We start from the raw sequence: 25,250 nt of genomic DNA on the forward strand, positions 1-25,250 counted from the left end.
GGCCCCTGGTGGTACCTCTCCATTTGGGAACAAGAAGTTGAAATATGGCAAAAGAACAACACTTTTCTGTCAGGGATGGGTTTTTTTTTTCCTTTCACCTGCACATTCAGATGTGATGATTGGGATGTGGTCCCAGCTCTCCCCATCCCCTGGAATTTACATGATGAAGTTTCCTAACTATGAAAGGAGGGGGAAAATTAGGCTTTACCTTTCAGCTGTTCTCTGAAATGATAATTTTTAAAGTGAGTAAAGAATAATAAAAGCTGAGGCCTCATCTCACCTTTAACATGCTTTTGGATCAAGGGATTGTGTGTTTCCTCCTTTTTATCACTTCCATGCTGGCAGGACCAATGCAGTTCAATATCAGTGACTGCTAGTGCAGTGTTGGGGGAATTTGTTAGTTTTTGATTGAATAGACATGTTACCTTATTGGTATATAAATGAAAGGTGCTCCTGATACATTCCATCTCTTTACACTTCCATTTCAACCTGTCTTTGCAAATCCATTTCAACCTGTCTTTCAGGGATGTTCACCCCCAAGGAATGCATTAAGGGAAATCCACATAAGGATTAAGCAGCAGAGTAACCAATGTTGGTATTGCATATTCAAAGCAAAAAATACAAGAATTTCCTTTTAATTGAGCTGCAACAAGTAGAGCTCCTCTCTAATTTCCTGTACAAAACATTGCAAATATGTGAAAACTTAAAATTCAAAAATATTTTCGGTTAGCTTTTGTGTTATCTGATGAGGCAATAAAAACTGAATTGATGCCATAAGTAATATTCAACTGGAAATCTGTTTTCTAACCAGAATAATTATCTTTATTTTATTTGAATAAACAAGAGCCAGGCAGAGAGTTTCAGAGCATGTAGAATAGTTTCAATCAACATTAGAAGAATATTATTAAAAAACAGCCCCTCATATACCTTTACAGTAAATAACATGAGAGACTAAGGAGACACAGAGTATTACATTTCTCTAACAATAAGAGCTTATTTCCAAAAATAGAATATGCATTGAACAGTCTTTTTTTATGTACAGTCCATATAAAACTAGAGTCAAGGATTAATTATTCTATGTAAGAATTGCTGTGATAATACATGAATTTTGCCCAGCATCCATATTCCAATGTTCCCTTTGTATTTGGGCTTTTCAAGATAATGATCCTTCAACCTATATTCATGATCATGTTCCATCAAAGCTGGATGACTTTTTTATTTGAATGAATGTTGCAAGTTTTCTCTCAGCTGACTCACATCTTGTATTCTCATTGTATAAAGTAAAGGTGATGAATAAGTATCAGAACACCAGTGCATTTTAGATTCTCAGGAAAAATAAACACTTGGGCTCTACAACAAAAGAAGAATTTTGCTAAACTCATCAGAAAGACCATCCCTTTTAATATTTTAATTTCTTTTATTACACATGATACATGATTCCTCTTCTATAATCAGGAGTACACAACAGGAAATAAGGTGTTACACCCCTCATTCATTCTGCATTTTGTCAAATAATTTTAAAACTCCATCCACAATGACATTTTTCAAAAAGAAAAAAAAAAACAAATTAGTTGCAAATAATGATTGTTTTTTTAAAGTATTTATTCTACTTTTGTTCCAACTTCAAGTTACACTATTCCCTGTTCTCAGGTCAGAATCATTCCTGTACATATACACATTCATTGCTAGTTGCTCTGGTCTGTTTTATTTCAGCAGTACTTTCCTATGTTAAACAAAATGGACGACAAGAAAGTGTTGATATAAATGTACAAAGAAGATGCTTCCTATGGGATGTTGAAAAGGAAGTTCATAGTCTTCATACAAATATATAAAATATTTCAAATTATCTCCATTCCTCGGAATCCATTAGATTTCACTTGCCAGACCTGTGTGACGAATAAAAAATCAGAAATTATTCATTATCAGTGCACTCACGTGTGTTTTCAGACCATGCAGAAAAACACCTGTAAGTTGTGAGGGGCAGTGCACTCCCCACACCTGCAATTTTGCTCTTGCTGACTGTACTTGTTTACAACCAAAAACAAATCTTTGTGATCGATCCACCTAATCTCCAAATCTGATGAAACTTCATGAGTCTGTTAAGAGCTCAGGCCTTTAAAGCATCAGTTTATAAAAGTCAAAATTTTACCTGTAAATTCTCTTCACTGGTATATACACATATGTATAGGGTGGGGGAGGGGGGTTAACTGCTTTGGTTATCCTCTTCTCTTGCCTTCTCTTTCTGCCTATTAGAGTCCTTTCTGGTAAGAAAGTCTCAGTCTTTGTCTACTGTCCAGACTGAACAGTCTTGGGGATTTTCAGCCTCTCCTCTTTTGATCGTGTATATGTTCCTGTAACTACTTTTGTCACAGCTCCACTCCTCCCCTATTTCTGCTTTAATTCTCATGACTGAAATGCACTGAGGACAATATTCTAGACATAGTAGCAAAGTATTTTCTGTGTTGTTTGCATAAATCCCACTAGAGTTAATGTATTTAATTATTTAAAGCAAGATTGGGGCAGGGTGGGGGAGAAGTGCTTAGCTGCTGTCTGGGGAATGATCAGCAATTTCCTTTGACCTCTCTACAGTGACTCTTTGCTGCACAGTCACAGCTAATTTGAAGCCAAGCATAGGGCCTATTTCTGTTCTCTTTGAAGTTAAGAGATACCAGTGGTTGCTGTTGATACTGCTGGTTCCAGACAGTGCAATACTGAGCAAAATAGGTTTTGCAATTAACTTTCAAAAGGTCGGCATATATGTTTAATCAGCTAAGATGTAAGTATTTGAGGTAGAGGAATATCTCTATTTTTGGTAAATTTTATCAAACACATGAACCTTTAACATATGCTTAGAAAATAGAGAAAGAGTCACAGGGCAGAGAAAAAAAAATACAAAATTCTCTCTCTCGTGATGTGTTACATAAAGTGAGTTTTTGTTGTGCTCCTGAATATGTATAGGCTGTGCACATCTGAACAAATACTGGAAGGACATTCAGAAGGCTGGAATTTCTTAGCTTTCAGAAGAAACACTTCCTTGGAGAAGAGAGGTGCTATTAAGAGAACTCTAAGAGAAACTCTGCACTGACTGCTTGAAAGTGTTGTTGACTTTGGAATAAAGAAGTCAAAAGTTAATTAACTGAAAAAAAGTGAAAGGGTGTCATTGTGTGCAGTAAAGAGGTCATAAAACCACATGTAGAACTACTAACACGCTCTGTGGGCGTTAGCAATCAAACAACAAGGCCGTCTCAGACAGATTCAGTAAGGCAGTGCACTCTTCTGTTTCAGCTGAAATTTTCTTCCAATCAGGTAATCCTAGGTATTTATCTTTCTGATCTCAAAAACCAAAATTCAGCTTTAAGGCTGTGTTTGATGGCTCCCTGGGAAATGCATGCACGTGTAATCCTGCCCTATGTAATTACTGCCTGCCTACACACACCCTCCATGTTCTTCAGCTCTCAGGATTATTCTCCTTTCCCTTTCAAACTGTTCAGTGCTTGTTCCTGAATATTACAGGGTGGCTGTTTTCAAGTGGTGTGTGGATAAAACACTGTTGGCTATAACTGAACTCAAGTGCTCAAGCCTGGGACTGGGAGAAAGAGTGTTCAGGGCACAGCAGGCACATCTGAGCACAGTGTGGTCCTTGCTGTCACAAATGTTTTCTGATCCTTCTGGTGAAAGAGGCTGCTGGTAGTTTCTGCCTCCAAACACATTGTGGGCAGGTTTGTGTCATGATGGGCAGCTGTAATTTAGCATTCTGGTTTTTAGGATTACATGCTTGGGTTTTTTTTAATACCTTTCTAGAAGATTCAGCATCTTAGATGGTAAGGCTGTGTTTTCGGCAGGTGTCATCTTGGAGGAGATATCTGCCCTGCCTAGGAGCTCCATGTTTATCTTCTCCAAGTAGTTTAGCCTTTCCTTATTTCCTGAGTTCCTAATGCCAGCTTTCCTGTGCTGTGCATATCAAGCACCTAAGGATCTCAGAAATGCAAAGAAAATGAGTACAAAGAAGATGGGTCCAAAGAAGATGGAGACAGACTTTGCTCACTGGTGCCCAGTGACAGGGTAGTAGACAACTGGCACAAACTGAAACACAGGCAATTTCATCTCAATAGTAAACAAAACTTTTTTTACCATCAGTATGGTCAAACACTGGCAGAGGTTGGCCAGAAAGGTTGTGGAGACTGCATCCTCAGAGATATTCAAAACCCAACTGGACATGGCCCTGAGCAAAGGCTCTGTCCCGAACAGGGAGTTGGACTGAATGGTCTCCAGAGGTGCTCTCAAGGCTCAGGCAGTCTGTAAGTCTGGGAAGAGCCTTTGTCTGTTCCTCCACTCACAAGGGCCATGGCAGATTCATGGGCCAGGTGCAAGGTCCATGCTTGCCCCTGTTTAGCTGTGGAATTGCCAGAGAGTTTACAAACTAAAACAACAAGGTGTTATATACTGTCTTACTGCTGCTCACACCCAAATCCCACTGAAATTAATATTAACATCACTTAATACCTTTACGACCTATGGGCTAAAAGGTCCCAACTGGCATCATATCCCAGCCAGCAAGCACCTCTTTTCTTCCCCATCCCGTGGTACAGGTCTCTCACTAGGCATTGGACCTTCCAAAAGATCTGTTGTGTCCAGTTCTTCCAGTCTCAACTCAGACACAGCAGCTCTAGCCAAAGGACATTTGTTCTTCTAGGAGGCCATGTGCCTACAAGACTAGTTAGTTAGCAGAAGGAACAAAAAAAAAAAACCAAAACACCTCATAGCTCCCTAGAACTCTGCTATTGCAATCCAAATGCAGAAGAAACCAAATTGCTGTGATGACAAAAACTGCCCCAGTGCTCAAGGGCTGAGGAAAATCAAGCCCACTGTTCTCAAATTATGTCTAAAGCATGCTGCTTGCAAGTAGTGCTATTTTAACACCTGGTAATAATATTATCTTTCTCTCAGGTATACTCTCTGGTTGCTTATAATTGCTACCTGAACTCTCTTTGCAGTCACTGGACCCTCTATTATCTCCCTGTGATGCTCCAACCCCCTCAGACCTCCCACCGGCCGGCTCCAATTCTTTCTGTCCCAGCTCCCAAAGGCACGCTATTTTTAGAGTGCAAACTCCTCCAGAGATCAATGGGAGTCTGTAAACTCAAAAATAGGTTGCTTATGGTACATTAATAATCCTCACAGTTATGTTCTCTGGTGGTTCTTTCAGCTGCTGCAGCTCCTACCTACCAGCCTCGCTTGCCACTCCAATCAAGCTTATACCGAACAACCCTCGGCCATTTTAAAGAAAGCAGAAAAGAATATACTTGGGAGCAACTGCTTAGATGTTGTCCTGATTAAGGATGGATATCAGCACACGCTTAGAAGTACTTTTGAATCATGGAATTAGAGGGGTTTTCAGCTCTCAAGACCTTTTCCACTCTTCAAGTGAGAATCTGAAGCGCTATGATTGCAGTCGGTAGGAAGTCAGTGTTACCTTCTGGAACAAAAAAGACTGGATCCCTGAGAGTTCTAGAGACAAGAAAAAGCAGTGGCTACTTTTATGTAAGAAATTATTTAATTTATGTGCTATTCAACATAGATGCAACTTCAAAAATCAATTTAAATAAATAAATGAATTGCAAAATCTCACTCTTTTTTTCTTTTTCAAAATCACAGGTTTTAATGCTGCATCTCCCTTTTATTCTCTGAAAATACACCCAGCTGGTTAAGAGCAAGCAGATAAAAAGATTTATTCTTAAAAAAGCAACAGTGATTCCAACTGCCAGTGTTATCTGTTCTTATAGAGCATGCTAGCTGAAAGAAGAAACATGAAATGGATCCATATTTTGCCTGTATCTTCATAAATGCAGTTAAATGACCACATTTGGTGCTAATAGATCAGGCGTGAATCACCTGGGCACTAAATACATTTTTTCTTTATTTATTTCAGCGGTTTCCAGCCTTATGTATTTAACCCTAAGATTCTGTTAAGGCATCCTCTTTTATAAGCAATAACTTTACAAAGGAGAAAACAGACTAGCACTTCATAGAAGATCAGTGATTATAGCAAGTGCACCAAGGTTCAGTAAATGCCTCCCACTCAACAAGCTTCCAAACTGAACGACCACATGATGTTTACTCCTCATTCGAACCCATTTATAGATCTCTTACTCACCACTCTCACAGTCGTACATGCAACACTTAAAAAGAGGCATCAAGAAGCACTCTGGGAGTAGACAGGGAGGTTACAGTTGGAGAACTTGCCCTTGTCTTTACAATACTGACTAACCAGGCTGTGAAGTATGTTTTAAATCATCCAAACTCTAAAGATTCGTATCAACTGGAAGTGTTCTTTCCATACCACGTGAATTGCACACAGACATCAGGTATGGCTGATTGAAGAAAATTTTGCCCCATTTGGAAAAATTAAAAAAAAAATTTAAAAAAAACCCTTCAAAAGTGCAGTGGGAAATGAAGGTAATGACTTCTTATGGAGTTCATAGACCCAGGAAAGAGTTTGGTTTCCCATCATGTCACTGAAAAGACATCTGGCCATTCCTAGCAAATAGCACACTGGGAATGAAAAGGGTATCAGTTACAGTAAGGTAAGAAGGGGATAGAGGTCATGAACTTCTGTTAGTCTGGAGCAGAATTAGCCTAGAATTACAAACACACTGATCTTCAGAAGTAAAAACCTGGGCTAAGGGTAAATCCAGGGACATGTCTTCTTTGATCGCTCTAGTGAATTGTCAATGTGAAATAAAGCCAGACTATCTCCTTAGACTCTATAATTCTCCTACATATTTGGTAAAAGCCTTGATCTTCTGAGACAGTAACCTGACGTGCCAAGGGATCTACTTTAATTCATCTGCCCTCACTTCCCTTCGTTGGGCATCACTTGTTATGATCATCTCCCGTGCAACTACTTTGATATTTATATCATGTTGGGATCACTGTGCACACAGATGGCAGAAGAAGAGTAGGAAGTCAAATGTGCTCCAGGTTAACATATTAATACTGTGATGGGATGCCAGAGAGAGGTTTAAATTGCAAAGGGGAGTTCATCCCTTGACTCCTTCGCAATGGTAACTGGTCAACGAAATGGAAGAGCCTACTTTAAATTAAACTGTGCATTCTTGCATGCTTTTTGTAAATTATTTCAACACATTTGTTATGTTTCTGTCAGGATAATAACAGCAGTTCTCATATATATGAGCATCTATCATATGTCTTTTAAAATATATTTTCTCTCATGTATATTTTCTGGGCATGGTCCCAGGTAGTTTGCTCAAGGTGGGCCTACTTGAGCAGTGAGGTTGGACCAGATGACTTCCAGAGGTCCCTTCCAATCTCAACTGTTATATGTCCCTGTGAAATGAAGGAACAGTGAAATAATCTATGCCTTTTTTTTTTTTTTTTGGTTCTTTACCTACAATCCATTGAAATATGCGGGGAAGCAATGAAAATGGAGATGTAGGTTACACATACACATATATACAGAGTTTCAAAACAAAACAGGGCATAATTCTATTCTTTCAATTTGTCTGACAAAGAATGATCAACAAAAAATATGTATTTTCCACCAAAATGCAAAAATAATACCTTTGATAAAAAATTTTGCTTATCTTCACAATGAAGAAATTTCTCTCATACATATATCATTCCTCTAATTTACATCTGGGTTCAGACAGTATGACATGGGTAGTCAAGGACAGTTTTAACCCTTTCCACTGTTTGCAGCTCAGTAGTGCACACACAAGCTGAGTACTGTGTAACAGCATGTCTAGTCAACCACAATGGACCCTTTTATTTAAGACAAAAAAACAGTCAAGTGAAAACATTCCTTGTACTGTTGTCAAAATTTCTTGTTACCTACACTGACGCAAAGCTTTGTCAGCAAAGGAACTTGCAAAGGAGAGACAATTTAGCCCAGTGTCTCCTGAAATGACAGCTGTTGAAGTGAAATCTTTCAGATCAATATGAATTCTAAATTTTTTTCTCTGAAAGACATAATGTCAGTAAAGTCATGATACTTGTCATAGGTTATACTGCCTTTCCTCTTTTTTTTCAGTAAGTGTAACCTAGATGTTGATGACCCCAACGCTAATGTATGTGGCTCCTAACAGCCTAAAATGTTGCAATTAAGTAGCAGTTTCAAATGTGATAAAATCCTTCCCATTTCAGCATTTCCACTGAAAAATAAAGAACTTTTTCCCATAAATAAATATTCTTACTTCTTGACTAATGCTACTTCAAAGGTTTGAGATTCATAATGTCTCACAAACACTACAATCCCTAGAGCATAGAAGTGTGTTCTGAACTTTTCTCACTTTAGCTTTTTCAGTCATAGTTTTACTTTTGTTTGGGCATCTCTTGGCTGAGATGAGAAAGCTGCCTAAAACAACATGTGGTGGGCTGGTAGTTGTCATTTAGGTGAAGTAGCACCTTGATGAGCATGGATTTTTTAGCTTATGGATTCACTATAGACACTGACAAAAATCAACAGTTTCTTACAGGTGGGAAAGCATATGAAGAAGTTCATCATATCCAAACAGTTCATCAAGAGACTGAATTTTTAAGTACTGATAATGCATAACACTTCAAAATGTATTACAAAGAAAACCTATATAAACTCTGATATACTTTCTGTTAATGGTATTACTACTGCTGCAGTGACTTTTTCTGGAGCTACCCTTATTGTTTGCTCTCCACAGTTTACATGTCATGAAGCACAGTGGTTGTAACATATGTTTACCTCACATTAAATTCAAGTTTTCATTTCAATTTTCTGCTTTGCATTAACATTTTCCTTACAAATTCTCATAAATTAAAGTGTCATCCCTATAAAAAGGTTTTGCAGACCCATCTTCAGTTGCTTTGGGACCATATGAGGCCACTTGTGATTCATAATAGGAAGCAAAGATTAAGCAGTATATACCATATGCTGCAATTAAAGTTGATGATGAGGAGCTACAGTGGCTCTTTCTACCTCTGTTAAAGAGAACTATGCTGCAGCACTTACTACCTTTTAAATTAGTGCCTTCTGAAGAGAAAAAAAAAAAAAAGCTTTTCCTTTGTAGCATTTTACTAAGCCCTGCTAAGTTCATGCATGTGTGTGTCTATAATTATTATTCTTTGCAATAATTTATCAATATAGGTGAAATATTGTTCTTGGATTTTATGTCAAACCATTCTCATTCACCTATACCACCTCTTCTTTAAAAAGCATTAGATTTCCAGTGCAGGCATCAGTCAAGGGCTTGGTCACCTTTTTAAGGTATTATCCTGACCATATTAACAAGTACACCCAAATAACACTTTATTAACATCTGTTAATGAAGCCGATGACTTAAACAGCTTAATTAGCAAAAAAATCATGGCACTGAGGTTTGAAAAGGATTTCCTGAACAGTTTAGTTGTATTTCATTTTCATTCCCTATAACAGCAGACAGTAAAACTTCAGGAATTATGATTGTAGCAAATTCATCAGTCAGGAAGCCAAAGCCTGATCGCTGATCCTGCAAAGTGCTTATTACCTCTTTTGAGTTGCTATAAATCCCATTGATTTCTACAATGATAACCAAAACCACTTAGCAGCTTGCAAGCACAGGGTGAAAAATAGGCAGTAGAAATGCACCTGGGTGGAGGTGCACTGTGAAAATGAAAAGATATTGCTAGTTCCCCTTATGGGCTGGTAACTGCGATGCCTACAGGGCAAAGGTATATACAGAAGGGACCAGGCTTGGCACTATTACAAATAAAATAATGATGGGTAAAATATTCAGTACAGAAAATAAACCCCAGCAATAAAAATCTATTACTAAAAGAGAAAGTCAAAAAAAGCTGTGACATTTGAAACAATGGGACATCTTTGTTGTACTGAGAGTGGTGAAGGCTCTGTAAGGAAGCACTCACTGATGCAATATGAAATGCACCTGTGGAGAGTTAATTGCATGACTAGGGTTTCTCAGCCAGGACGTGTCTCTGAAAACAAAGTTTCCAGCTAGGAGAAAATGTATATGGGGGTGAGTGCTCTTGCTGCAGAGACTCCCTGCAGTCAGCACTTGGTAGCCCACCACAGAGATGACTTGGAGAAAACTCACATGTGTCTGCAGCTTAAGTACAAGAGACAAGAACATAATGACTGGTACTGCACTGTGTAACCTGGATTAAACATGGTCAAATTATTATAAAGCTAAAATACAGAATTCCTAGATTGTTTCAAAAGTGACTTACGAGTGTGGGGGTCACAGCCTTCGCACTGGATCATGAGGTAACCCACCACAAACACTGTAGCTCCAAAAAGTCAAGCCCTTTCTTGTCCCACATAGGGCAGCACAAGCAGAGGGACCAAAGGCAATTTGCACTTCTCAAAAACCTTGCTGCTCTTGTGGCAGCTCCATTCACTCCGGTGGAAACTTCAACCCACCATCCTTACATGTGCCTTGGAAGGGCACTCAGCTCAGAGAGACCCACAAACAGCTGCGTGGGCCAGCCAACACCAGGAGCTGTGCCCAGCAGTGAAGGACATTTGGTGAGCCATCTCACAGCCTTGCAAATCCTCAGTCAGCAGCTTGGACTATGAAATTTTTGTAATGAACATAATGGCCAGTGTCTGCACCACACCCATAGCATCAAGGGTTTGAAGCTGCTGATCAACAGGTGTTGGAAGTACTAAGAAAAGTTATTTGGGGTGGGTAAGAAGCTGGAAATTCAACAAAACAAAGCTTCTCGACAAAAGTGTTTAGATTAAAAATTTTCATACATTCTAAGGAAATTGAAAATTCCCAGATGTTCTGTGTTTTCTGTGAAAATTCAGACCACCCAGTTTTGTTTTTCTAGAAACATAGTTGATTCAGGGAGATGGAAGTTTGGAGTAAGGTGGTGTTATCTTTATTGACATTTTTATGGCAGGGTAAAGATTCTTCCAGTTGAAATCTTTCAGCAGTCTTATTGTAGTCCCTCAAACAGTGCAATAAAAACCACTGTAGGAATGGGCTATCTCCCTCAAGACTGTGCTGCCTCATGCCTTATAAACTCTAAAGTGCATAACCACGCTACATAATTAAATTATGAACAATGATTTTCAAGTTGTTTTATTACACAAAAGAGATCTGGAGGAAGGCACTGACCTTGGACTTCTTTTATGCTGCCACCTAATTTGTGCTAGCTCTCTAATAAAATATTAAAGCTTTACTCTAAATTATGTAAAAAACTTTCTCACAAATCTGAATGCAACATAGCACACAGCAAAATGCTGCTGCTGGAAAGGCTCTATGATTTCACACCTGAATGCTCATGTCTTTTGCTATTGTCATGCTGCTGCCACTTAAAACTCCTGATAAGCTGGCGTTTTCTCCAGAGACACACGACCAGCACCAAGCAACACTGCTTGGTATCTGCCTGATTTTCACATACAGAGAAGGGTTTAAAAATTATTTGTATTTTTTAAATTAAAAATGGTCAGCAAAAGATTAAGAATTTTTATTTTGTAGCTGATGGTAGAGCTTCAGGGACAAAAGCTGAGGAAAGTGAAATATCTGGCATGCTGCTGATTCCTATGGAGTCCTCAAATATGTGCCCTCACTAATGGTATTTCTAAAGTGCCACTGTCTTTACTGCCAGCTGACATTTGTGGAGTCAATGGCTTTCTTCTTTTCAAGAAAGATGAGGAACTGATAAAAAACACATACTAAAATAATACTGAGTTGATAAATGACCCATATAAGCATCAGTTAATCAGTTAAGACTGGGCACGAAGTGGTTATTCATATTCAAAAATTAAGATGTCGGTACAAAGTTTTCGTTCTCCTATAGTTAAAGTGAGATAGGCTATTTCAGAAGCTCACTGATATGTAGAAAAGATGATTCAGCATTAGCTGTGTTAGTTTTGTAACCACACATAATTTTGCAGATCTGAGATGGTATGAGGGAAATTGCTATAAATCAAAAAGTTCAGGGAACACAATATAAAGCAGATTTTGCAGCATGTTAACTCATATGCAATGATAAACACATAAACATTCACTCTTAGCTTCCATACTGCCTGATTTTTTTTACCTCCTATCAGACTCTAATATTGTCTGAAGATTTTTATTTCATTATCCTTAAGAATTCACACATTATCCAGAATGCCAGCTCTGCCATTCATTTTTTATTGGAAATATTTTCTGTTTCTCATGCAACTTTATTGCTGCACGAGGTGTTGACTGGTTAGACTTTCAAAAGCCATGAGTTCAAACCCTGGAAAAGCAGACTGTTGTCTTTCATTTGTCCCTGAAAAAAAAGGCGCATTTCGTGCTGGTTTTAGAAAGGACTACATTAAAAAAATGTTTTATAAAACAAAGTCTGATGATGTGTATCCTGAAGGTAATTGATTTTTGGGGTTGTTTGTACATACACAATAGGGATTAAAACTATATATATTTATATCATGACTGCTTATGAATTTCAAATTCCAGGGCAATGAAATCAGAAGTAAACAGCATCTTGGTGTGCTGCAAACACGACCTTTCTTCCTTCAGTGAAGCAAAAGGGTGAAATGACAAGAGAATTATCAGGTTGGATAATTGCAGGAGAAAAAGCGGAGTTTGCTTGATTTGTTGCTTGAGAGTTGGCATGGGCTGAGGCTGCTGAAATTTATTTAAAATGCAATGAGCTTTTGTACCTTAGAGTATGCCAAGAGTCAAACTGGTCCAACATTTTTCTGATGGAACATTTCTCCACTGGGAAAGTTTTGTGCTTTGAAAGTATAACTTTTTATGGAAACATTTTGCTTTCAGTGATTCTCCTGATGCAGCATGGAGCATTGAATACAGTGATCTGGCCAGTTTCTTATCAGCCCCTGCACTGGCCCTGCAGCTGTTGGAGCAGGAGCTGGCCAGGAGGCTGGGGCAGCTCTTTGACTTTGGGGGTTTACAAGGGTCAACAACTTCAGGTCTGCTTGACTTGGAAACCCTAATCTCTGCTCAACAGTCCTGCCAGAAGTTGCTGGAGATAGTTTCTCAAGTCAGTGGAGAAATATTATATTTTTTAAACCATAAATAGTGTGGTTTAACCCCAGCTATTCCTGCTCCTTTGTGGTTCAGCTGAGGGCAGGGCCCATTTCTGCAGTGTGACATAAAATTAGTGTGTCCAAACTGGTTCCACAGCCTCTACCTCATCTCAGTCTCCTGACTGCATTGGTCTGCACCTTCATTCAGGTGTGTGATGCCAAACACTTCAGTACTGCCCTTCAAGATTCATTTTGACAACTACAAGCTCTAAAAATTATACTGTATACCTGATCTCTCCCAGACTCAAAGACTGGCCCACAACAAGTTAAAAATTATTTTAAAAAATTCAAATATATTTTCTATTAATTTTATGTTCTTCTTGGTGATTTGACCACGAGGGTTCACTGCTCTGCACTGTTTGTCTGCCCCTGCAAATGAATTTTTAAATATCCCATAATGAAGTGATCAGGAACCAAGCCCATGCAGATGCTATGCACTACTTGCACATATAACAAAAATAATAATAATAATAATAAACCCCTATTAAGCCCACAGTGATTCCTAGTACACAACAAGACACAATTCATGACATAAAAATTTGAGACAAAGGGAGGAATAGGGAAATGACAACTTAGTTATATTGGGTATAATAATCAGCAGACTTGCAGTAGGAGTTGCTTGGCTGCTGACACACAACAACGACTATTATTTTTATGCAGCAGGCTTCCTGAGCCCTCTCAGGGCAGTATTTTGAAAGCATTTAGCTGATTAAACATGCAAACCTCCTAGGAGTTAGGTACTTAACGTTTCTTTGGGAAGCCGATGAGATACCTAACCGCAGCTTTACAGAGCTTGAAGTATTTTAGAAGCCTGCCCTCTAGTTTCTCGTAAGAGTTACTGCCACGATGCAGTATTTACCGATATGTTTTGACCGGGATTTATCTCATTGTAGCAGTTATTTCCCCTTTTTTTCCACCAAGAAAAAAAGATAAAATCCCAAAACCAATCCCCTAAGGCTCTTCCAACAATTGACAGTGTAAATAAACTAAATTCATCATTAACCCTTTGGGCAGTGTTCTATACTTAGAACCATGATATAAGTAGGGTTGACAAAACGCCCTCAATTTAATTTGAAAACTAGTGCTTTGGAAAAAAAAATAGTCTACATTAATGGCAAACTCAGTGGTCAAAAAAAGACAAATGACTGCCAGAAAAGAGTTTTTTGCAGTTTTAGCACTTCATATAGCTGAGGAAGCCACATGACACAGGTTACTATTGACAAGAGGCTGAGGGAAGTGAAAAAGAACATTTCTGCGGTAGCCAGGGAAACCCAGAAGGGCAGCAGCACAGTCTAACTGTTTCTGCTGGTGGTGTGAGAAGGAAAAAATGTGGCAGTACAATTTCTACAAATCCTTTTTGTACAGAGGACCTCCTGCCCCTCGACCCACTGCCACAGTAGTCAGAGAAGGGGGATTGTCCTGCAGATGCTCCCCTGCTGCTGCCCCATGTGCTCCCCACTTTACAACTGAACTACAACTAAAGTTACAAAGAGAATCATCCCACTTTGCTCCTAATGAGGACTTTGCCAGGATCCGGGTTTGTTTGGAAGCCTCAGCAAAGGGATGTAGCCCTGCTGTAATTACTGCTCTTTCAGGATTTTTCAGGGACTTCACAGGCACTCGAAGCTCCCTAAGGCAACCGGCACTGCTCTGTGCTGCTGTACAACTAAAAGCAAAGAGATGTCCAGTGATCCCAGTCAGCTGAAGTGACATTTAGTGGTCCTCACCAGACTGCAAGGGCAGGGGAGGTAATTTCTCAACTGTGAGGCTGGTGTGGAGCCATGTGGGGCTACAGGGACAAGTGTGGGCAGTGTGGGGGTGTTGAGGCTGGGGCAAGCCTGCTGAACCTGAAGCAATACCTTTCCCTGAGCTCTCTGTGACTGATTTCTTTGCTCTTCGTGCATTAGCAGCAAGCTCTGTGATCCTGGAGACATTGAGAAGGGGCTCCTCTCCAAGCAAGAAAACAGAAATCTCATCTGTCTCTATTTGGGCAGCAATATCCAATTTATTCATCATGAATTCTGCCTCTTCTGCCACCTTACCCAGTCTGTACTGCAAATAGCCCACATTTGACTCTCTGTGCTAGTTATGGTTTCTAAAAATGCTACTTTCTCCTGGTCATATGGCTTCTTCTCAACAGAATTCATAATGTATGAGTGAGTGTTGTTCCATATAAATATAGTGCACATCTGATATGCCTACAGATAATATCACAGCACAATTGAACTGTGATTAATCTTTGTACTATTCAGCCACCTGTTTTCTTTCAATATAACTCTGGCATGTGCAATAAAAAGAGAGGTCCTGAAACAATGCTCCCATCCCTACAAATATAGTTACAGATGACGTGGAAGTTGGCTATGGTTTTATTTTCAACCTATTCAAATCAAGACTGAGAGGTCTCTGTGCACTTTGCAAATACTTTTCCTGAAATACTTGGTACTTCATATGAAGCAAAATACATTGAAAAAAATACAGCAAATGGGAGGAAAAGGAAGGGTGGTAAGAAAGTGATTGCCAACTCAAAACTCAACATAGTCTTTCCATAGATCACATTCTCTGCAGCCTCTTCTGCATAATTAACACTCTCATCCTTGATTTCGTGACCTTTTTGCCATGGAAAAGTAAGAGGTCTTAATCAGCTTGGAAAATTTGACAGCCATCTCGTACATAACCCAGAGGATCTCTTCAGAGATGGAAAAGCATGAAGGCAAGACATCACATGCAGGCTGCTAATTTAACCTGACATGTAACTGACTGTACTAGAAAACTGTATATTCTGACATCTGGTCCATGCAGGATATGCTTAATTCCTTGCATTATCTTGCTTCTTCAAAGCTACTCAGGTAGTGTGGCAGTTTGTCTCTCCCTGTTGTTGAGTAGTTTAAGACTTGATACATACAGGACAGTGCACATGAGGTTCTTTCACATCAGCAACCAGTATATAAATATATATACACATTACATGTATATACATGCATATACATGTTTATATATGTATATATGCATGTGTAGATATGCACATAGCACATACATTATGTGTATATGCATATATATGTTTATATATATGTGTGTGTATATATATGTATGTTGTGTGTATAGGATTTTGCCATTTTTTAAAGTTTCAAACATAAGCCCTTCTTTTCCCATAGAATAGACTTCTTCAAAACCATAAATGAAGGTGTTACAGCATATTGCCTGTATAAGACTGTACTGTTAATACTTAATTTGCAATCTGTGACAGGCAAGCATTTTAAATGAGTTATTAGAATTGAGTGAAAAACATATGGGAGAACTAAACATTCCCAAGGCACCCTGTTTCAAAACACAAAATTTTTTTTTCACTAAACAAAATGAAAAGAAATAAATTTTCACAGAGAAATAGAAGGAAAAGGTGAGAGAAATCATCAACTGTTAAAAAGTAGGCACCCAAGAATATTTTGGTGCCAAATTTACACCGACATGATCTACAGGTTATGTGGAAAAGATTTCTTTTGCTCAGCTCTGCAGAAAGGCTCCTCTCAGAATGTGCATGTAGCAGCTCCCATTGGAGCACTTGCACAGTTGTATTAGCACAAATCTTGGATCTGACTGCAGAAGGACACAGAGGCCCATGCAATCTTAACAAAGAAAAATGTGCCATTTGAATATTCAAATTTGGAGTGGGATTTTGAGATGCACTTACGTGATTTAGGAGCATAGTTACCACTCAGTGGCATTGGGGTTGTGCTCAGTACCAGGGACAGAGTCCCAGCAATTTAGATGCCTACGGTGCAAATGGGATGCAAGTGCCCAAGGCCAAAACTGTGATCCTCAAAACCATAGTCCGACCTCACCATAACCTCACTCTGTGCTCATGCCCATTTACAAATACCTGAGTTTAGATAAACCTGCTCACCTGAGTACCAGGGACACATATGACCCTGAGCAGCACCCAGAAACTTGGTGGGTTTCTGCAGAGACCTTCCTCCTCAGCACCTACCTAATTGCATCAGACTTTGTACAAGAGCACAGCAGAAGCCATCCTGGTTTCTTTCAAAGCACAGCTTGAGGAAACTGTTGCTACACAAATTAGCCTTTAGACATGGTACACAGCAATCCACAGGATAAAGCACATGGAAGCAAATTTCCTTATTGCCAGCTGAGCTCCACATTGCTAGGCTGCCATCAGGCTCACTTGTCTACAGATTAATTTTAATTCATTTCTGCACAGCAGCCGAGCTTTAGCTCAAAGTCTACAAAGGGCCCCCCTGCCAAGGTAGTCTGCAGTCTCCAGGGAAGCAAGAATTGTGGGTTTTAATCCTTTTGAGGCAAAGGAGGACCTGACCTGCTTTATTCATGCTTCCTGGCTGGGTATGTGTGATAATCACGGAGCCAAAGCAGAAGGGAGGGGCCACCAGCACATTCCTTTTCTTGCATGTTTGCAAATTTTTCTTCTTGTTTTTTAAAAAACTAGGAGTGAATCTGGAGGAGACAGCTCACACTGTAAATTCAGTGGGAGGGGAAATGTTTCCCGGCTTTACTTATGTCATGGACACTGACAAAGCCCCAGGGAAGAAAACCTGATTGTTTTCAATTTCTTTTTGTTAGCTGTATCTAAACAGCTCTCCACACAAGCTTCACCATGCTGCCTGCAGAAGTGGCTCAAGGGTTCTTAACAGCATATGCAGCACCATCTTCTTGAGATGGCAGAAGTGTGAGAGTTTCTGCAAGGCAGAAGGTTTCTGAAAGGACTCGTGTGAACAGAGACAAGAGGACTATGGGTGAGACAGATCTCTCTCTACCTCCATTTTCTTCGCTCTGTAACTTTGTATATCTCTTTACAACCAATTTCCTCTTGGGGGAAACCAAGACTTGTCCTCGAGCAGTGCTAGAGCACCCTTGGAAGGGGAAGACAATGCTGGCCTTCATCCAGCCCTTGGGACACAGCAATCAAAGCAGAAAGCAGTGCTATAGGCTGTGGGCCATCTATTCTCCACTCCTGTCTCCCTGCCCTCAGGGTTTGAGGCACTTCAACTCTTGTCTTTAATGGCAAAGCCAAACAGCCAGTAGGTGTTTGACAGGAGGTAGAGTCCAGGCAGTTGTACCCACTGGTATAGCATGCAAGAGGGCACCTCTGTGGTAAAGAGAGGCACTGGGAGACACAGAGATGCAGTGCCTCTCTGAGGTAGATGAGAACACAGCAGTGCAGTAACATCTACCTGGAGCTACCTGCATCATTCCCTCCAACATGTATCTGATCCCTGTGCTGTTAATAAAATTCCAGACACTGCTGAGGTATGTGAAGGAATGCTCCATTGAGTCAAGGTACTGTAATGTCATTGCACACAACCTTCATACCATGCCTTGATGAAAATGGTTAAATGCCAAAACTCACTGCAGGTGGGGTCCCAAAGACTTGACTTTGCTGAAGGATGGTCAGTCTTTAGCTCTAAAAATGAGGCTTTTAGCCTCAGGTCAGCAAAAGCATCTCTGAGATCCAGTCTCACCTCTAAGGTGTCTCTTAAAGTAAGGCATTGAAGAAGTTGGAGATAATTGCTCTATTTGTCGTCGTGTCTTAGGGAAACAGTTTTCTTTAATTTCAACCAAACTGCAAATAACTTCACACTTGGACATGACCCAGCAAGCTGCTGTTTGTCAACTGAGCTGTGATGTTCAGCCAGGTCAGACCTCTTGTTCTCTATGCCTGTGAAGCAGAACATGAACATCTTCCATGGTTGGTCATAGGCTTTGAAGCATGCACATGCTCAGCAGTGACTCAAGTGTTGTCTGCTTATGTGTTAAATTCTAGGAATTGGACAGAAAACACTAAGCTGCAGAACTGATTCGCCCCAGAAGTAATTGTTCAAATGTATGATAGCAAATCTATGCTGTGCCAGTATAAAAACCTAAAAAGCCTATAAAAAGCAGAAAGGGATGCAATACTACATCATTGCCTCATTTGTTACTTTTTTTAGTGAAGGGCTTAAACAAAAAAAAGGGTATATGTGTGATATACCCATCTGAACTCACTTGCCTTTCAGCAAAATGTACTAGAAAACTGAAAATAAGCCTCTTGTTTTCACATGGAGACCTTTTCTTGTTTTGAGAACTAGAAGGGAGAAAGATTACATTTTTTTCCAAGATTCAAAGCCCATTCAAAGCCTAAAGAGACAGATCAATTCAACTATTTTCAGACAAACCAAAAAAAACAAAGAAATTGAGAAATGAGAAAGTAAGAGGTCTGAGATCCTTCATTAGCAGAGGACTTTATCTATCTTGGCTTCTAACAATCTTTGGGAAGGATACTACACTCAAGAACAGCATGATTTGCAAACACATAAAAACTGGAGGTTTGCTTTTCTCTGTATTCTGCCTATTTCAGCTCAAATATTTTGTTTCAAGTCTTTGGATATGCATTTTCTTCCATTTCAGTACATGCTTTGTGTTGGTTTCATCTTCTATATAAAGACAGCACCTTTCAAAGCTTTGAAATAGCACCATCTAGTTATTGTCATCATCCCTCCCTCAGAACAGGAGCAGTTTGGCTTTGGGGGAAGCTTTTTGTTCTTTGATGTTTCCTCAGTAAAAAGCAACTTTGCCAGTCCCTGCTCTCTCTCTTTGCACACACCAGTGTTTCTGCTACCACTGCTGTTAAAATGTGCTGCCTGGGCAGCGGGCACCGACCGGTCAGGCTGCTTCTCCCGGGGTTCATTTGCTTGGAAGCAGGGCAAGAACAACCATCGCCCTCTTCTCCCCTAAGTGCATTCACGGTCACAGCTATTATTTGCTCTGAGATTACATTTCTGCAACCTGAAAGGCTCTGTAAGGCCGTGTGGGAGTAACAGCAATTTTAAGACAAGGTTCGCTCCAAGGCAACAAACAAGAACAAAGACCCAGGAGAGCTAAAAGCTGAAGGACTCAATTTATTTTTTTTATCTGTTGAATAACTGAATTATTAAATTAAAAGCAATACTACATCAATTTTACCAAAGTGAGGGAGTAAGTTTTGAACACCAAGACTGAGGGGTTTATTCTGCTTTTATTGAATCCATGTCTGTACATGGACCTCAGTCATTTGTGGTCAGAAACAAATACAGCCATGCTGCTAAATTGTAGGAGAGAAAACCAGGCACTATACTAGTTCCCAAGTTCAAATAAAGGTTAGTTCAGCTGAGATTCCTTTCAAGTAGCTGCAACCTGAAGCAAATAAAATTTGAAAAATAAATTATGAGCAACACTGAGAGTAAAACTAATACATATTCCTGCAGGAAATGCTCGTTTATGCTGTGTCCTTTGTTTTCTTAGTACATGGGAATGCAGTGTATTTGAGACTGCTGTGGCAAATCAAAGGGGAATTAGGATGTTCAAACAGCAGCAGATAACATTATTTTCAGAAGAAATTTGCAAAAAAGTGTGATATAGAGGTAGATATTTGGCATAAAAAGAGTGACATTTTTCAAAACAAGGCACACACGGAGCAATTGGATGGCTGAAGCAGGTGTAGTCCTAAGTACAAAGCAGGGCTCATGACACTTGTAGATGGCCTGCTCCCAGACAGGAGTCACAAGGCTCATGCCACATTAAGCCAGCTCTGCAAGAGATGGCAAAGTACAGAGGTACAGAAATTTATGTGGTTCTTGAGCACAAGGCTGTGAAAACATAATTAGGTAGTCTTCTATCAAATGAAACGAATAAAAAGTATAAAATAAAATGATGAGGCACTAAATTTAGAAGAAAATTTGTTTGATTATCACATCAGAGCTGTGATATTTCGGATCATACTGTCAGCTTAATTGGCTACAATTTATGTAGATTTGATAAAACTATCTGAGCTGTTACTAACGTGGGAAGTCACACTTCATGTATTCAAAAGCAGTTAGCCTTTTCACTCTGATGTAGGCACTTGAAAACCTTTGCGCTGAACACATTTTGAACTGTGTAAGGTTAGAATGATGGCAATTGCTTATTATTTTGGGCTTCTGATGATGCCTGTCATTACAGTATTCCAGGTATACCTAATGCTGGCAGGAGAGTTCCCAGGAACACAGAAACAGCATCACCCTCATCTCACTCATGACTCTTTACAGTGATCAGTATGATCTCATTCCTGCTTTCCAAGCAACTTCTAAGGCTGATGATTCCCTGGTTACAATTAGTTCTGCATGGGTTTATATGCATGTGCTTCAGGGTAAATGCCCTTTAAACCACAGGATCTTCTCTAAATACCTGGACCTGCTGTTATTTGCCGTTCACATAGCAAATAACTGAAGTTTTAGGGATTCCTAATACCCTGTTCTGAGATTTCCAAGAGGAGTACATTCCAGTGGTACGTGTTTGATGCTCCAGTTAACTTGTACTATCTCCTAACAGATCTAGCAGAGATAAGCAAGAAAAGGCCTGCTGACTGTATTCTATCTTCACACTTCACTGATCTGTCCACACATGGTATCTTCAGGAGGCCACTTGCCTTTCTGAGTTTCTTTGAGGGATGTAAACCCAGAAGCTGAGGGAATTGACTGAAAAGTTTAGTTTTTACAAAAATCTATGATGAACAGCACTGATGGAAATGCAGAGGTTGTTGTATAAAAGCATCTGACAACAAAAGTTCAGGACCATGTAATCAACAGAATGATCACAGGGAAGAGTTATTAAATAGCAGTGATTTTTTTTTTATGATAATTTCCAGCTTATAAATAAGAGTCTTAGAACTTTCTTCCAGAAATGGTTCTCACTTGAGAAGGGAGCAGAGATTTGTGGGACCACACTGCTAGCATGGGAAGTATTTTGTTACTTTAAGGGCACTGATGTTTCAAAGGGAGAGGCTCAGTGATGACATTTCTCCTGTCTGTGTGTAGAGACCTTTTCATCTCCACCTATCTGAAAACTCTCTTGCATACGGTGAGGGTAGAGCAGTAAGTAACACGCTCATGTTCTAAATATTAGTCAAGTTATTACTTTATGCTTGTCTCTTCCAGTAATTAAAAATTTCTGCATGAACATACAGTTTAGAAATATAATATCTTTTTTTTTTGCATATTTTTTATTTTGAAAAAAACACGAGCATCTGTTCTTGTAGTTTGCTTTGATTTTTCAGTGTTTGTTTTGAAGTTATTAGTCAGTTTTCAAAAGCACAAAGCAAAATCTTTTCCTAACTAGTTTAAGTGGAAGCATTTGTTGTTCTTAAGAATATGCCCTCTTCTTTCCTTAGCAAAATCCATCTCCAAACACATACAGTCAAACTTTCTTAAGCATCTAGAAAGCAGACTCTCTCTGGTCTGTTTTCCTTGTCACTTCCACCGTTCAATCACAGAATGAGAAGGAAATCTCTCCTTGACTTGCAAAGGCCTGAGAAATGACGTGCTGGGTGCCTACATAGAATTGTGTCCATGGTAGAGACTCCCAGTCCACAATGGACAGCTGCAGACCATGTCAGAGACAATTGTGCTGGTTTTGGCTAGGGTGGAGTTCATTTTCTTCACATTGGTTGGTATGGGACTAAATTTTGGATTTGTGCCCAAAACTGTGTTGATAATATAGAGATGGTTTTGCTATTGCTGAGCAGTGCTTAAACAGAGCCAAGGCCTTTTCTGCTTTTCTTACTGCCACTCTGGCAAGGAAGGTGGATGTGAATGGGAAACTGGGAGGAGACACAGCCAGGACAGCTGACCCCACTGACAAAGAGATATTCCAGACCATATGATATCAGCTCAGTATATAAATTGAAGGGAAGGAGAAATAAACGGAGGGACATTTGGAATGATGGTGTTTGTCTTCCCCAGTCATTGTTATTTAATTCTATATTTTTCTTTGCTTGTGTGCCTGACTTTTGCTTTCCCTATTAAGCTGTCCTTATCTCAACCCAGAAGTTTTCTCACTTTTACTCTTTTGATTCTCTTCCCCCACACTGGTGGGGGAGTGAGCAACCACCTATGGGTACTTGGAGGTTGGCTAGGGTTAAACCACAACAACTAAATTTTTTCTTCTGAACACAGAAACTCTGAGAAACCAAACATGAATAACTTTTTTTGCTCAAGGAGATAACAGGATTACAAAGGTTCCTATGATATTAAATTACGTCTTGAAGATTCCAGTTTTCTCTTTGAAAAGAAATTTCTAGCTCTTCTATTTTAAAATCTGAAAGCATGTCATAAGAAGATGCAAAAAACCTGGAAGGAAAACCAAAGAATCTTAAACATGCTGTTAAAAAAAAATCCTATATACCCTCAACTACCTATTTTCTTAGGACAATTTTACAAACAGAAGTGATCTGACAAAATTGGTGGCTGGCCATGAAATCTCCAAGTGCTGCTAATCTGGGAGTTCTGGACCAAAGACAGCAGGATAGTAGGAAACCATGGATAGAAAAAGACAAGAAGTACTTTAAAATTAATAAAGGCCACACAGTGAGTAGGTCTGGGGGTGGCCCACCACTGGGCACCACTGAAAAGAGCCCAGCTCTGTTCTCTTTGCACTCTGCCTTTAGGTACTTTATACACTGATGAGATCCCCCCAAGCAACCTCTGACTTTGGCAGAAGGGTCCTGCAGAAATTCTGGCAACACAGCCTCCTTGTTTACCCTGTAGTTCCCACTCCAGCTAAGGATATGTTTGCTTCTGATCTACCTTGGCCTCCCCTGGATGCAGTATTCCCTCCTTTCACACAGTGTCTGGCTTGGACTTAATCAAATGAACACATTTTCATAAAACTGTGAGGCTCTTACAAGAGTTCACAGCATGTCAGAGTTCCTCTACCATCAAAGCACTGTTGTGTTTCTGGAGAAAAAGGTAATACCCTTGCTTATAACTGTACAGCAGTTTAACTGTATCCCTCAGGTCCATGTGAGCACAGGAATAAGAGGCAATTACTAAACTGTGTGTCAGAGCAGTGACACTGGGAAAGGTAAATGGCTCTGTTAACTGAGCTGTGGCTTCAGAGCAGTATATAGCATGAAACTGTAATTATAATCCTCAGTACTTAGGGGACAAAGCTATAATGTGCATTTTTCACCTAGGGTTATTGACAAATGTTTTTTCTAAGTAATTAACAGCACCATCAAGGAACACCTTGTGTGTATGGATATAAGGGTTTTATTCCCTAAGGGACTTCTTTTCTTCCCAAGTGACACCAATCTCAGAGGCTGCTCTACTGACAAGTTTTCTCATTTTTTCCCAGAAGGATTCCCAGTATGTTATAGAAGAGGCAGTGCTGCAAGAAATGCAAAGGCTAAGCTGCCCTGGGAAGCTTTTGCTAGATGTATAATCTTCAGCCCTCAAAATACAACTCCCTTGCTTCTGTAACCTGACAACAGAACTACTTCTGCAATCAAATCACCCTTTCTCAGTATAGTTCCAGGTAAAGACAAAAGTTTATCTGGAAGTACCAGCTGCATGTGAGAAATTATATCATCAGTGTTGTGATGGGGATCCTGGCAATCCCTTTCTCAAAACACCATCAAAACACAGTGCTGGGAGTAGTGCCTGTATGCCCATGACAGACTGTTTTGAAACTTCGAGGCAGTAAATTTGCCTTTTGAGAAGGTCCTCCAGTAAGCACAAAAATCTCACTCAGGAGGAAAAGATCAGACTACTTTAGCTGAAGGTTTAGGTCCTCTGAAACCGAAGTCCAGCATTCCTGAAGGACTCTGTGGCCCTTCAGGGTGCACAGTAAAAAGTGTTATTACACAGCCCCCCACACTTCAGGACACAAAATGTGAAGGATTACAGAATGAAGAATGAACATGAGTTACAGAAGTAACTGGCTGAATTTATATATATTCTCAGGTGAAATGCCAGTTTGTGCTCAGGCCTGTTTTCAGGTACAATCACCATAACAGTTATCACATGAGATATCACAATAATCAGCAATAAATCTCAGCCATAGCAGGCTCCATTTGTCACAAATTAAATGCTGCATACCATTACTTATTCAATAGGACATATATTTTTAGCATGTGATACTTTCTTACTATTTTATTTTGCATATGCTTCACCCCTGTGCATGTAGAAATGAGCAGGTGTGAAGGAAGCAGCAAAAAAAAAATGTAGTTGGAGAAAAGGGAAATGAATCACAACTCAGGTTGTATATTAAAACTAGCTCCATCTAACACACCAGCTACAGGTCTGTGGAAGAAATAATCTTTATGACAAAGCAGAGTATGCTAATTAGTTAATTATAGATGACAGACCAGCACCAGGGGATGACTACAGGAATATCTTAACTGAGGAGCACTTGATGA

The 25,250-nt window shown here is 39.6% G+C and overlaps 1 protein-coding gene across 4 annotated transcripts in view; it reads right to left on the reverse strand.

Moving 5' to 3' along the window:
* Positions 1 to 853: 853 nt before the first annotated feature.
* The window catches only part of SMPX (small muscle protein X-linked), a 40,644-nt gene continuing 16,247 nt past the window's right edge, over positions 854 to 25,250 (reverse strand). For all 4 annotated transcript variants that reach the window (XM_050332574.1, XM_050332573.1, XM_050332575.1 and 1 more), the window contains exon 5: positions 854 to 1,886. The gene's annotated coding sequence lies outside the window, so the exon portion shown is untranslated. The remainder of the gene's footprint in view (positions 1,887 to 25,250) is intronic.

This window comes from Myiozetetes cayanensis, unplaced genomic scaffold (assembly GCF_022539395.1).
Source record: "Myiozetetes cayanensis isolate MyiCay16 unplaced genomic scaffold, myiCay2020 scf5-8, whole genome shotgun sequence".
NCBI classification, from domain to species: Eukaryota; Metazoa; Chordata; class Aves; order Passeriformes; family Tyrannidae; genus Myiozetetes; species Myiozetetes cayanensis.